Here is a 14,130-nt window from a genome sequence, read left to right as displayed (position 1 = left end):
ACAACAGCTCTTGCTCCCCTCAAGGCAAGTTAATGTTTATTCACTACTGCGTAGAACCTGCAGATGAATAATTGTCTCAACAGAAATCAACTTCTCTCAATGTTGGTTTAACAACTGCCAAAGTGGACACAGTACAAAAATGGTACAATGAACAGTGACATCTTCTGGTCGGTTCAATCAATTGTCCTGAAGGAACAAGTTGTTTTCATTGCCTCAGCTCTTGCCACGGCTGTTCAGCGATAACTCCGAGAAGTACTAGGGAAAAACTTCCACCTTCACTGCCCGGGTGGAAATCTGGTAGAGCGGATCATCTGATGGTTGTAGAACGAGTCCTGATTTTCATCCCATTGATTGTATCGGAATGAAAATCCAGCAGGTCGCTCAACCAAGTTATTGGCCAAGGTGAAAATTACCCCCACAGTGCCCATTAATTTGAAAAACACACATTGAGACAGTTCAATTTGCTTTGGCATATACTATAAGCAAAGACCCCCACGGAATTCTATAATTTCCTAGCTACACTGTTTTCCCACATAAATTAACAGTCTGAAAAATTTGCTTTTCTCTCTGGGTCTTTTAAAAAAAAGTGATTTTCTAAGCATTTTTTTTTTGGCAGATCTATAGCCTTAGGATGTTGTTTATTTTTAAAGTTCCCTTTTACTTGCTTACAAACAATACACAGAGCGGAATGTAATTGAAATCCTGTGAGTAGCAATTAAAAAGGAAGCTTTTCTCTTACGTGATGAAACAGTTCTTTCAGTGAATGCTTTTTTTTAACGTAAGGGAATTAAGTGCTTGAGATGCACTTTCTTCAATGAGCAGCTCAGAACAAGCTGATGAAATGCTCGTTACGCCTTGAAGCCAAGGGACAGAGGCAGCATTTCTCTCAGCTACCTTGAATAGTTTAGAGATTCCTTTATTAAACTGTTTCATGCAGTTTCATGTTTGCAAAGCATGAACACATTTTTAATCTGCACCGAATTTAAGAGGATTTAGTATCAAAACTCCTTATTCATTTTGTTTTTCCAGATGCTGAGAAATTCGATTTGCCTCAACAATAATATTGCTTTCGGCGTCTAAATTCTTAGTTGTCACGAAACCAGCTGGCTTTGGTGACGTGCTTCTTAAAGAGGTAAGAACAGTGCGATTTCAATACAAAGCAAGGAAGCAATCAGTAATGTGATGACAAATGCTGTGCCCTTGACGTCAGAATTCGTCACTTTTTAATTTCTGTTAAGTTAAAAGCAGAAATAAAAATATGAAAAGAAAATTAAAATCATTCCTCATCAATATTAGGAACAACTGTACAGGTTGGGGCTCTTTTCTCTAGAAAAGACTGAGGGATAACCTAATAGAGGCTTTTTAAAATTATGAAGGGGTTTGATAGGGTTGATGTAGAGAATATGTTTCCACTTGTGGAGGAGTCCAAAACATGGGGCCATAAATATAACATAGTCTCTAATAAATCCAATACGGATATCAGAGAAACTTCTTTTCCCAGAGAGTGGGGAGAACGTGGAATTCTCTACCCAAAGGAGTAGTTGAAACTAATAGCATAGATGCATTTATGGGGAAGCTAGGTGAGGGAGGTGAGGGAGAAAGGAATAGAAGGATATGCAAATAGGGTGAGATGAAGTAAGGTGGGATGAGGCGTGTGTTGAGGATAAACAATTGGGTATAGACCAGATGGTCGAATGGCCTGTTACCATGCTGTAAATTCTATGTAATCCCCTTATTATAACTCAACACCTTCAGGCAAAGGGAGCAAACTTGATGGAGAATTTGTTTATGGTCTCAATTTCAGGCACAGAACCAATGTTTGTGTAAAACTGGACCTTGAGCCTCATTTGAATACTTTGGTTGAGCTGCCAGTGTCTGTTGCACTTCCAGAGGCACTTCACGCGTTTCCAGGGGATTAATTTCAAGCCTCGACAGCAGTGGCCCCTCAGGGAAATTCCAGGAGGAGGAGAGAAGGACAATGGGGCAAGGGATGGGGTGTCAGTTGGGGTGGGGTGGGAGGGGAAGTGCTGCTGTTGGGTAGCAGCAGCCCTCAGGATTGCTGTGTGGAGCATAAATACCTGCAGAGACCAATTGACCTGAACGGTCAGTTTCTGTGCTGTAAATTCCATGTAATGTAATTCTATGCAATGTGTACTGTGTTCAATATGGTACTTTTGCATGAGCAGCTTTGAGGCAATTCCTGACTGTTATACGAATGGTCCTACTGCAGAACTAGCTAACACAAACTCTGATCCTTTAACAGATAAAAGGCCAGTTGCAATGTTACAGCCGATGATGAGGCCATTGTTACGACCCGGTCAGAAAGAGGTCTGGGGTTCCCTTTCAGCCTTCACCTGGTCTTACCGTAACAGGCATTAATTTTAAACACACCATGTTTTTAGCTCCCCCTTGGTGAATCATTGTTCACTGCTTTCCAATTATAAGGCAAAGAAACCAGCACAAACAGGTTTTCTTAGGTTTAAAGACGAAAGATTGAAATTATTAAACTTAAACTCTAATTCGGTTGACGCCTACGGATACACAACGCGCCCATGCTAGCATGCATATGCAATACACACATGCAAATAGAGACAGAAAAGAGCAGAAGAAAAAATAAAGTGGAAAAGTTTGAGGCAATATCTTAAGAGTTTTTGTTACGGTTCTTCAAGCTCACTGTAGAATCCTTGATTGTAGATAGTTCATGCTTTTCGTTGGGGCCCAGTATTCTTCTTAAACCTTGTTCACTGCAGGAGACTTTTCTCCCTTGGGTTTCTTGTGTCTTCAGTGGATTCAGAGGCTCGTGAGAAAGAGCTGGGAGCAGTCAGGAGAGATCTTCTCAGTACAGGAGCAAGCAGTCTTTCTGAGTTTAACCTTTTTGTACAATTCAGAAAAACCCAGGTTGCCAAACAGGTTAGTCATGTGACTAGCTGATCTGACCGCGTCTGTTTGTGAATTCGACTATCCCAGCAGTCATCCTGAAATTTGAGCTCCCTCACCTTCAATGGCTGGTGCTCAAAGTCCATTGTGGGTCAAATGTGTCAAGGAATGGTCCTTTGTCCTTCCAAGCACTGTCTGTTAATATGCAAATGTATTTTCCAGCCATGGAGGTTCTGTTTAACAAGTCATTTCATCGCTGCAGCAACAGTTTAAAATCAATGTTCATGGCAAAATTAATGTGCCTCATTCTTGGCAGATGGGGGCTGCATGACACCGTATTTATAAAGAATCTGTGGGTAATCTGTTAATGCAAAAACACATCTGTGGGTTTCTAAAAAAAAATCTCAGTCTAAAATTAATATATCAATTACACAGCACAACATGCTGATAAGACAAGTCACTGGACCCAAAAATACACAGGGCAGGAGCATGATGTTCACTGACTTGCATTGTGGCGTACATGGGGCTTGGGGGAGGCGGGTGTGGTCACCCAATTTAAATATGGGTGCCTGCAGCCCGCCTGGTCCTGTTAATCCCTCAAACCCGCTGGGGTTTGGTGAGGAGGGGGGGTGCGGCGTGATGTGGAGGGGGTACAGTGAGCGGGAAGGTGCTGGAGAACCCCCTGAAAAAATTGATCTTTTTTGTAACTATTTTTTCTTTAATTCCATAGACATTCATTCGCCATGGAACAGGCGCATTATTTCCACCTAAAGCCAAGAATATACATTAAGATGTGGTTAATACTATGGAATCTTAACACCCATTTTGTGGGGTAAGCTGTAAAGCTAGATGCTTCTGCTAAACATTGATTGGAAATCTTGATGTACGGTATTCGGTAATGTCAATCCTGGCTGTTCTGGGAATTGTTAAGGTCCCATTCCTTGTCATAATCAATTCTTACTTCATCAACTTAGATTGTTTAGTGTTTTTTTCGTCATTTTGAAATATTGTGAGATAGTGAAATACGGAGGCCTACCAACCCTCCTCCCTTTTACAAATTGTCGCCTCTTGTTAATGACCAATCAAACTGATATTGGTCAAGGTAAGAGCAAAAATGTTTCTATAAGGTCCAGAGCTACTTGGACAGGTTTGAAAAAAACATAGACTACATTTTCCAATACTACTCTATTCTTCTATGTTTCTCAACTGATTCCTGGGATGAGGGAATTGTTCAGTGAAGAGAGATGGAGTAGACCAGACCTACATTCCCTTGAATTTTGAAAAATGAAGGGTAACCTCATTGAAATATATAAAATTCATCAGGGGTTTGACAGGGTAGATGCTGAGAGGCTATTTCCTCTGGCTGGAGATCTATAAACAGGGGGTCACAGTTTCAGAAAAAGAAGTTGACCATTTAGGACTGAGATGAGGAGAAATTTTTTTCACTCAAAGGGTTGTGAATCTTTAGAATTCCCGTGGATGCTCAGTCATTGGCGATATTCAAGACAGAGAGTGATAGATCTTTGGATACTGAGGAAATTAAGGAATTAAAGCCTAGTGCAGGAAGGTCGAGTTGAGGTAGAAGATCATCCATGAATCATATTGAATGGCAGAACAGGCTCAAAGGGCCAAATGGCCTAATCCAGCTCCTATTTCTGATGTTCTTATTAATTGCAAGGTGTTGGCTTTCTTAATATTGTTATAGTTTTGATGATTAATGAAAAATTATTGTGCTTTCTATTCTGAAAAAAGAAATCGCTTTTGAAACAAGAGTCATACATGATTATGAAAGCTAGAATTCCATAATTTTTAATGTTAACGTCTAAATATTTTAAAGCACTTATGAACTACCGGACCCCTTCTAAAATTGAACCATTAGATTTGACTGAACATTTCTTGATGATAGTTAAGTTTTATTGCACAGACTTTACACACACACATTTGTGACCAGAGGAAGACTGTTAATCGCTTTTACATTGGCAACATTTGAACATACCAATGACGGCTTTATTGTTATGGTGATAGCATTCCATTATACAAACAAAATGATTCTTGGCAAGGCAAGTTGTCTCTCACTGTTTTGCTCCAGTATGCTGGTTGATCTCTTGGAAAATGTGTTTCTTCCTTTTTCAACATCCCACACAAAAGTTTGGTTTGGAGGAGGGCCCCTTACATTTTACTACACAATGAAACTAAATACCATCCACTTAATCTGGTGCCGAATCCATACATGTACAGAAGTAAAAAGACAGCTTTGCAATAGGTAATATAAAAATAGTTGGGAATAAGAGCCGAGATCTACTATTGCCACTGTGCAGATGACCTTTTACTTGGGCCACTGACTAGCACTCAGGTCCGATGCAAAGTGCATAGGTTGCATAGTGTGGATCCCACCCCTGAAAGGCTTATCTTTTCAGTTGAACATAAAATTCATCCTGTTGGTTACTGCCTACTTACAATGAATTGATTCGTTGCAAGGTCAGGTGATACCAATTCATTTTAAGAAGGCAGTGGGTTGAAACTTCATTCCTCACAATTAATTTATTGACGTCAAGTGAATGTGCCAAAGTAACTAACTCCTGTGGAGCGTTGGGGGTAATGACAATGTGTCACAGTGTAGTCTTGGGAATGCTAAATTGGAAGTTTGTAAATTGAATTTAAAATGATACCTTTGTTATGGTGATGCTCAAATTTAATCTGTTAACAATATCATGATTGTGCTGAATGTCTTGCAGATTAGAGCAAATATCTATTTGCTAAAACGATTGAGTCAAGGTCAAATCATCTTTTGAAAGGCAAACTTTGAATGAATTCATTGTTGGTGAGTCCAAGTTTTTTTTATGAGGAGGCACAGAGGAAATAGGTAAAGGATACTCACATCTTTAGCCAGTGAATGTGGAGGTTTTCCCAAATATAAGGATAAGAAAATGACTAACAATCATTAAAGAACATTGAATAACTCGTGAGTGAGTTGCGTAGGTTTCCCTCACATGAGAATATGTTTGCTATTGAACAACTAAAAGTAGATTTATTTTTGATGACAGATTAGTACCATCAGAGTTCCTGATAGTTCCTAAGGCACCTTCCACATTTCTTCAAAATTTTGGTTCAGAGTGCATATCAGACAGGCAGTGGTCTGGGTGTGTGCTGTGTCCACATAAAGAAATTGACATGGGGTCTGTATCATTTTCATGGCTAAGCTTAATTTAATTAACTTGGTGAGTTGTCATTGCAAAATGCACTCCCTTGCTGTTTAGGAGAGTAGGCAAGCCGGAAGGGTGGCCGCTAGTTAAAGCCCTGCAGCAGCATTTAAAGGGGAGGTGCTTTTTTGTGGGAGACAGCAACAAGTGAGATAGTGGAGCAGTAGGGAAAATAACTCCCATTAGGGCTCCTAGACCCTCTGATGTAGCACTGCAGGGGCTGACGGAACAAGTGAGCGGCAGGCAACAGGTTCTCTTCCCAATTGATGGTCACTGGAAAGAGGTGGTGGAAAATCTCAATACCAACCACAGTGTCCCCAGGACTTGGCTGCAGTCCAGAAAATCGGGCAAAGGATGTATTCATGATTATGGTGATGTTAAAATCTGTGAAAAAGTTTGCACTGCGGATTTTTAAGAAGATACAAAAGTATGCCAACCTCAAAATCTCTCTCTGTCTCTCAGTTTACCCAAGTCCCTTTCCAGAAGATTTTGATGAAGTTAAAAGTTCTAAATAAATTAAATATTAAACCGGAGCACTATCTACTGGTCATAAATTCTTTTTTTTAACAGTTTTGTCTGCAACAGATTAAGAATTACTGCAGCATTGCAGGTTGTCATGGAATCATAGAATCTTAGACATTTATGGCACAGAGGAAGGAAAATCGACCCATCAAAGTCTATGCTGGTTTTAAAACAGCTATCCTACCTAAATCCCATTTTTCAGCTTTTGGTCAGTAGCCTTGTAAGTTACAACATTTCAAGTGCATGTCCAAGAATTTTTAAATACAATGAGGGTTTCTGCATCTACAACAATTTTAGACACTGAGTTCCAGACTCTCACCACTCTCCGGATCAAAGAAGTTTCTCCTCAACTCCCCTCTTCTACCAATTACTTACTTCTCTGTTTAGGGAAATAGATCCTTCCTAGCCACTCTATCCAGGCTCTTCATAATTTTATGCACAAAATAAACTAATACATTGTTGTAAATACTTGAAAAGAATTATCCTCTTGAAAACTAATGGCCAGGTTTTGAGTAATTTCAGTAAGCTATCTTGGAACATAGAGAAAACTCTCAAAGGCAATGATATTCTGACTAGCAAGGAATGAAGTCCTTTGTGTGCCGACAAACTCCTGCATTTACTGCTCAGACAGGAAAGCTACAATCTCTGAAACACAAAAGGTGCAAAACCTTAGTGTCCTTCTTGAGCCAAACTCAATTTTCTTCACTATAATTTTTCTGTTCAAAAATATTTTCTTCTACTTCTGCAACATTACCCATTTCTCTCTCTCCCTTCAACCACCAAAACTCTACTTCACCCCCTAAAAGATCAGCATTTCCATAACACTTTTAGTTGATTTTCATACTGTTATGGCACGACCGCACAGGACAAAGCCCCCAATCAAAATATATGATTCTGATTGCGGAGGGAGCAACGCACTGTCAATTCAGTCCTGTCACTCCACAGATCACATAACATATCTTTAAATTTACCTAAATCAAAGAAAGCCACAGCTGAGTTGAATAATCTATTAACACCTAAATGATGTGGAACCAAACCAGGTATCTTTAGATATCATCAAATTAACTGTTTATTAGAAAAAACTAAAATCTTAAGCACTACTAAGATAAAACAAAATTAAAAAAAATAGGAATAACAATAAAGTCCTTTCAGATTTACACTTCCTGATGAAACTGTCCTCTGATTTCAAAGTCCACTCGCAATCTTTTAGGGTCCGATGAGGAATTCAGGAATCCAGTCCAACATCCGAAGCTTCAAACTCCTCTTCCGTCCAGCGATGACCACAACAGATCAATGACTTACAACCACTTTCAAAAGAATCAATCTGGCTTAACTTTTAGAATTTTGAGGGGTAAAAAATAATGAATTTACATTCACTTCCTTCAGTTCAAATTGACTGAAAGATCTCTCCTATTTCCTTCAGTACATGCTGACCCAGCTGTATCTGTATCTGTCTCTCAACCGTCTCTGCAAAAGCCAGTTTTTCAGCTAGTTTCAAAGTTAAATGGCAACATTGTATATCCTGTTCTCTGTCTCTGAATGGTTGTATCCAGGGCAACCAAGATGCACTTTCCTTGGTAATGTATGCGGCTGGCTTGTTCTCCTTCTCTACATGGTTGTATCCAGAGCAACCAAGATGCACTTTCCTTGGTAACTTCTGATCTTGCTGTCTTAAAGCAGTACTGATCCTTTGCTGTCTTAAAGATACACTGCATATTTCCTGAAAAAACCCCAGCAGTATCATGACAATACACTAACCCTACTCAAGCAAAATATCACAGCCCTGTCATCATCTGCACTAACCACCAAAGCCTCCCATCCTCCCAGGTTTCAATGGGTCCTTATGTCCTATGTAGCATTTGATTGATCTGGGTTTGGTTGTATTAGTCTGTCCACTTATCTGTGTTCACTGTGTTTGATTACTTAAGCCTATGCGTGGAGCTTAAGAGTTAAGAGTGAAACTACAAGACACAGCTTGGATCTTCTACAGTAAACACACTGACATAGAAACATAGAAACATAGAAAATACAAGCAGGAATAGGCCATTCGACCCTGCGAACCTGCACCTCCATTCAATACGATCATGGCTGATCGTCCAAACCCAGTACCCTGTTCCCGCTTTCTCCCTGTATCCCTTGATTTCTTTAGCTCTAAGAATTATATCTAAATCTTTCTTGAATATATTTTATGATTTGGCCTCAACTGCTTTCTGTGGTAGAGAATTCCAACGTTTCACCACTCTCTGGATGAAGAAATCCCTCCTCATCTCAGTCCTAAATGGCTTATCCCTTATCCTTAGATTGTGACCCCTCGTCCTGGACTCCCCCGCCATCGGGAACATCCTTCCTGCATCTAGTCTGTCCAATCCTGTTAGAATTTTGTAGATTTCTAAGAGATCCCTCTCATTCTTATAAACTCTAGCGAATACAAGCCTAATCGACCCAATCTCTCTTCATACGTCAGTCCTGCCCTCCCAGGAATCAGTCTGGTGAACCTTCGCTGCACTCTCTCCTTGCAAGAACATCCTTCCTCAGATAAGGAGACCAAAACTGCACACAATACCCCAGATGTGGTGTCACCAAGGCCTTGTATAATTGCAGCAAGACATCCTTGCTCCTGTACTCAAATCCTCTCTCTATGAAGGCCAACATACCATTTGCCTTCTTAACTGCCTGCTGCACCTGCATGCTTACTTTCAGCGACTGGTGCACAAGGACACCCAGATCTCGCTGCACCTCCCCCTTTCCCAATATATCGCCGTTCAGATAATAATCTGCCTTTCTGTTTTTGCCACCAAAGTAGATAACCCCACATTTATCCACATTATACTGCATCTGCCATGTATTTGCCCACTCAGCCAACCTGTCCAAGTCACACTGGAGCTTCTCTGCATCCTCCTCACAGCTCCCACTCCCACCCAGCTTTATGTCGTCTGCAATCTTGGATATATTACATTTAATTCTTTCATCTATATTATTAATATATATTGTGAATAGCTGGTGTCCTAGCACTGATCCCTGTGGTACTGCCTGCCACTTGGAAAAAGACCCGTTTATTCCTACTCTTTGTTTCCTGTCTGCCAACCAGTTCTCTATCCATGTCAGTACCCAATCCCATGCGCTTTAATTTTGCATGCTAATCTCTTATGTGGGACCTTATCGAAAGCCTTCTGAAAGTCCAAATACACCACTGGTTCTCCCTTATCTATTCTATTCGTTACATCCTCAAAAAATTCCAGTAGATTTGTCAAGCATGATTTCCCTTTCGTAAATCCATGTTGACTTTGTCCGATCCTGTCATTGTTTTCCAAGTGCTCTGCTATTACACCTTTTATAATGGACTCTAGCATTTTTCCCACTACTGATGTCAGGCTAACCGGTCTATAATTCCCTGTTTTCTCTCTACCTCCTTTTTTAAATAGTGGGGTTACATTAGCTACCCTCCAATCCATTGGAACTGTTCCAGAGTCTATAGAATTTTGAAAAATGACCAGCAATGCATCTACTATTTCAAGGGCCACTTCCTTAAGTACTTTGGGATGTAGATTATCAGGCCCTGGGGATTTTTTGGCCTTCAATTTCCCTAACACCATTTCCCTACAAATACTGATTTCATACAGTTTGTCCTTCTCACTAGACCCTATGTTCTCCTCCTTTGTGAAGACAGAACCAGAGTATGTATTTAATTGGTCTGCCATTTCTTTGTTCCCCTGTTTCTGACTGCAAGGGACCCACATTTGGCTTCACTAATCTTTTTCTCTTCACATATCTACAGAAGCTTTTATAGTCAGTTTTTATGTTCTCTGCAAACTTACTATTATACTCTATTTTCCCCTTCTTAATCAATCCCTTTGTCCTCCTTTGCTGAATTCTAAATTGCTCCCAATCCTCAGGTTTGCTGCTTGGTCTGGCCATTTTATATTTATCCTCCTTGGATCTAATACTATCCCTAATTTCTTTTGTACGCCACAGTCGAGCCATCCTTCCTGTTTTATTTTTGCGCCAGACAGGAATGAACAATTGTTGTAATTCATCCATGCGTTCTTTAAATTCTAGCCATTGCCTATCCTCTGTCAATCCTTTAAGTAACGTTCCTCAATCTATCGTAGCCAACTCGCGCCTCATACCTTCATAGTTTCCTTTATTTAGATTCAGTATCCCAGTCTCGGAATCAACAGTCTCACTCTCCATCTTAATGAAGAATTCTATCATGTTATGGTCACTCTTCCCCAAGGGACCACGCACAACAAGATTGTTAATTAATCCTTTCTCATTACACAATGCCCAGTCTAGGATGGCCTGTTCTCTAGTTGGTTCCTCAACGTATTGGTCCAAAAAACCATCATGTACACACTCCAGGAATTCCTCCTCTACAGTATTATTGCTAATTTGGTTTGCCCAATTTATATGTAGATTAAAATCACCCATAATTACAGTTGCACCATTGTTGCATGTGTCCCTAATTTCTTGTTTAATGCCATCCTCTACATCACCACTGCTGTTTGGCGGTCTATATACAACCCCCACCAAAGTTTTCTGCCCCTTGGTGTTTCTTAGCTTCACCCATACAGATTCCACATCAGGATTCTCTGAGCTAATATCCTTCCTCACTATTGTGTTGATTTCCTCTTTTATTAACAATGCTACTCCACCTCCTTTCCTTTTTTGCTTGTCCTTTCTAAATATTGAATACCCCTGGATGTTCCGTTCCCATCCTTGGTCCCCTGTAGTCATGTCTCCGTAATCACAACGATATTGTATCCATTTACATCTATTTGCGTGGTTAATTCACCTACCTTATTGCGAATACTCCACGCATTGAGACACAATGCCTTTAGCCTTGTCTTTTTAACATTCTTAATCATCTTAGCATTATTTCACACTATGGCCCTATTTGTTTCTTGCCCTTGATTTCTATGCCTTCCACTTTTTCCTTTTTGTTTCCTGTCTTTCGTTTCTATCCTTGTTTCCTCCTCCTCAGTCTCCCTGCTCAGCTTCCCATCCCCCTGCCATTCTAGTTTATATTCCTCCCTAACAGCACTAGCAAACGGCCCTGCGAGGTCACCAGTTCTGGTTCAGCCTGGGTGTAACCCATCCCACTTGTGCAGGTCCCACCTTCCCCAGAACCGGTCCCAATGTCCCAGCAATCTAAATCCCTCCCTCCTGCACCATTTCGCCAGCCACGCATTCATCCAGTCTATTCTCCTGTTCCTATACTCACTAATACGTGGCACAGGAAGTAATCCTGAGATTACTACCTTTGAGGTCCTGCTTTTTAATTTATCTCCTAACTCCTTAAATTCATCTTGCAGGACCTCATCCCTTTTTCCATCTATGTCGTTGGTACCGACATGTACCAAACCACTGACTCTTTACCCTCCCACTTCAGAATGTCCTGCAGCCGCTCCAAGACATCCTTGACCCTAGCACCAGGAAGGCAACATACCATCCTGGAGTCTCGTTTGCGGCCACAGAAATGCCTGTCTGTTCCCCTTACAATTGAATCTCCTATCACTATGGCTCTCCCAGTCTTTCCACCCCTACTGTGCAGCAGAGCCATCCATGGTGCCACAAACTTGGCTGTTGCTGCTTTCCCCTGGGAGGCCATCCCCCCCAACAGTATCCAAAGCAGTATATCTGTTTGAGAGGGGGATGGAGACAGGGGACTCCTGCACTACCTGCCTGCACCTACTACTCCATCTGGTGGTCACCCATCCCTTTTCTGCCTGTGCAGCCTTTACCTGCGGTGTGACCACCTTGCTAAACGTGCTATCCACAACGTCCTCAGCATCACGGATGCACAGTGAATCCACCCACAGATCCAGCTCTGTAATGCGGGTAGCCAGTAGCTGCAGATGGATACACTTCCTGCACACATGATCATCAGGGACACTGGAAGCGTCCCTGATCTCCTACATAGCGCAGGATGAGTATATCATGGGTGCGAGCTCTCCTGCCATGACTTACCTTTAGATTATTTAGTTACTCCCTGTAAAAAATATTAATTACAGTAGGGGCCTTGTTCTACTCCAAACACTACCCACTATAATCTAAAGTTCCTAATAAATTACACTAATTAAAAAAAAACACACTTTAGTAGTATTCACCTTATCACTTATATGGTAGGTTTTGAGGTTTTTTTCAAATAAAAACTTTCCCCTTTTTTAAAGCTTTTTAAATGCACTAACAGCTGTTACCTACCCAACCAATCACCTTGCAGATTTCCCGTGATGTCACTGTAATTTTTTTCCCCCACTTTCGAATCTCAGCATGCGCCGGCACAGAGAGAGAGAGCTTGCTGTCATTCCTGTCTCCAGCAAAGTAAGGACCTCGAGCGCCGCGCTATTTTTCAGGTCCCACTCCAGATCAGCCTCCTCCCAGGTCTGCCTGCCACCGCTCTGGTCTCCAGGTGAGTGACTGTTATGAGGAGACATGTACTGGAATCGTGTAAGAACTGTTATAGTTTAATGTGCTGTAAATTAACCAGTTGGTGATTTAATACAAATGTGATATCTGCATTGTTCTGAGATAAATCTGATATACATACTTTATCCAGCATCCCAGCTAAACATAACACCCTATATCTTAATTTAAAAATACTCAACTTTGTTTCCGCCTGCTTTACTTCTTTTCCAATACCCGCTCCTTTAATAACAGATTTCCTTTCACACTCCCCACTCCCTTTCCTCCATCACTCATAGTTTCTTATGCAGCTACCACCATTCTGCTTTCTGGAGATCTCTACTCTGTGTTGCCACTTGCTGTTCTGCTTCTAAAACTCTCCTGTTCAACCATGTCTTCATTTGCCCATCCTAACATCTCTAATTCCCTTTCCCTTGCAAATGTCTGGTGAGCATAACATCTTATTCTCCTTTATTATAACATGCTCTTCTACATGTGAGGAGCTCAAGAACAATGCAAGTTGCTGACGCTGTTAACACAAGTAACTGTTAATAAGCCAAAGCTTCTTAGACCGCACTGCCCAAACCCATGACTTCTAACTACCCAGAAGAACAAGAGCAACAGGTACATGGAAACTCCCATCACTTCCAAGTCACAAACCATCCGGATTTGGACATACCAGCAGTTCCTTCATTGTTGCTGCATCAAAACCTCGGAATTCCCTACCTAACAGCACAGTGGGAGTACCTTTCACACAAGGACTGCAGTGGTGCAAGATGGCGACTCACCACCACCTTCTCAAGGGAAATTAAGAATCAGCAATAACTAATAAACAATAATCTGAAACAAATTAGCCTATCAAGCTCATTCCTTCCACAGATCAGGCTGAATTTTATGCAGGCACTGAGGATCCCAAATGCAGGACCAGAAAGGCACGGAGAACCCCGCATCAGCCAATTGGGCCAACCCCTTCACCCACCCCCCCACCCCTCAGCTGCATTTCACAATGCTTAGGCAGTTAACTGCTTGGTGCTGGGGTCCCTGTTCCTTTTAGGACGGGGATCCCGCCTCCAAGGGCTGCCAGCCAATCAGAGGACTGGCAACTGAGCAGCCTTGTATTAGGCCCAGG

The 14,130-nt window shown here is 41.3% G+C and overlaps 1 long non-coding RNA gene across 2 annotated transcripts in view; it reads left to right on the top strand.

Annotated features, from left to right (window-relative positions):
* Positions 1 to 859: 859 nt before the first annotated feature.
* The window catches only part of LOC137371030 (uncharacterized), a 62,443-nt gene continuing 49,172 nt past the window's right edge, over positions 860 to 14,130 (top strand). The window contains exons 1-3 of one of the 2 annotated variants that reach the window (XR_010975169.1): positions 860 to 1,132; positions 3,608 to 3,709; positions 5,613 to 5,687. This is a non-coding gene — a long non-coding RNA (uncharacterized lncRNA). Of the gene's footprint in view, positions 1,133 to 3,607; positions 3,710 to 5,612; positions 5,688 to 14,130 lie in introns of those variants that run through there. The other variant, XR_010975168.1, reaches the window with a different exon arrangement.

This window comes from Heterodontus francisci, chromosome 6 (genome assembly GCF_036365525.1).
Source record: "Heterodontus francisci isolate sHetFra1 chromosome 6, sHetFra1.hap1, whole genome shotgun sequence".
Taxonomy (NCBI): domain Eukaryota; kingdom Metazoa; phylum Chordata; class Chondrichthyes; order Heterodontiformes; family Heterodontidae; genus Heterodontus; species Heterodontus francisci.
This window is presented reverse-complemented; position numbering and strand designations above follow the sequence as displayed.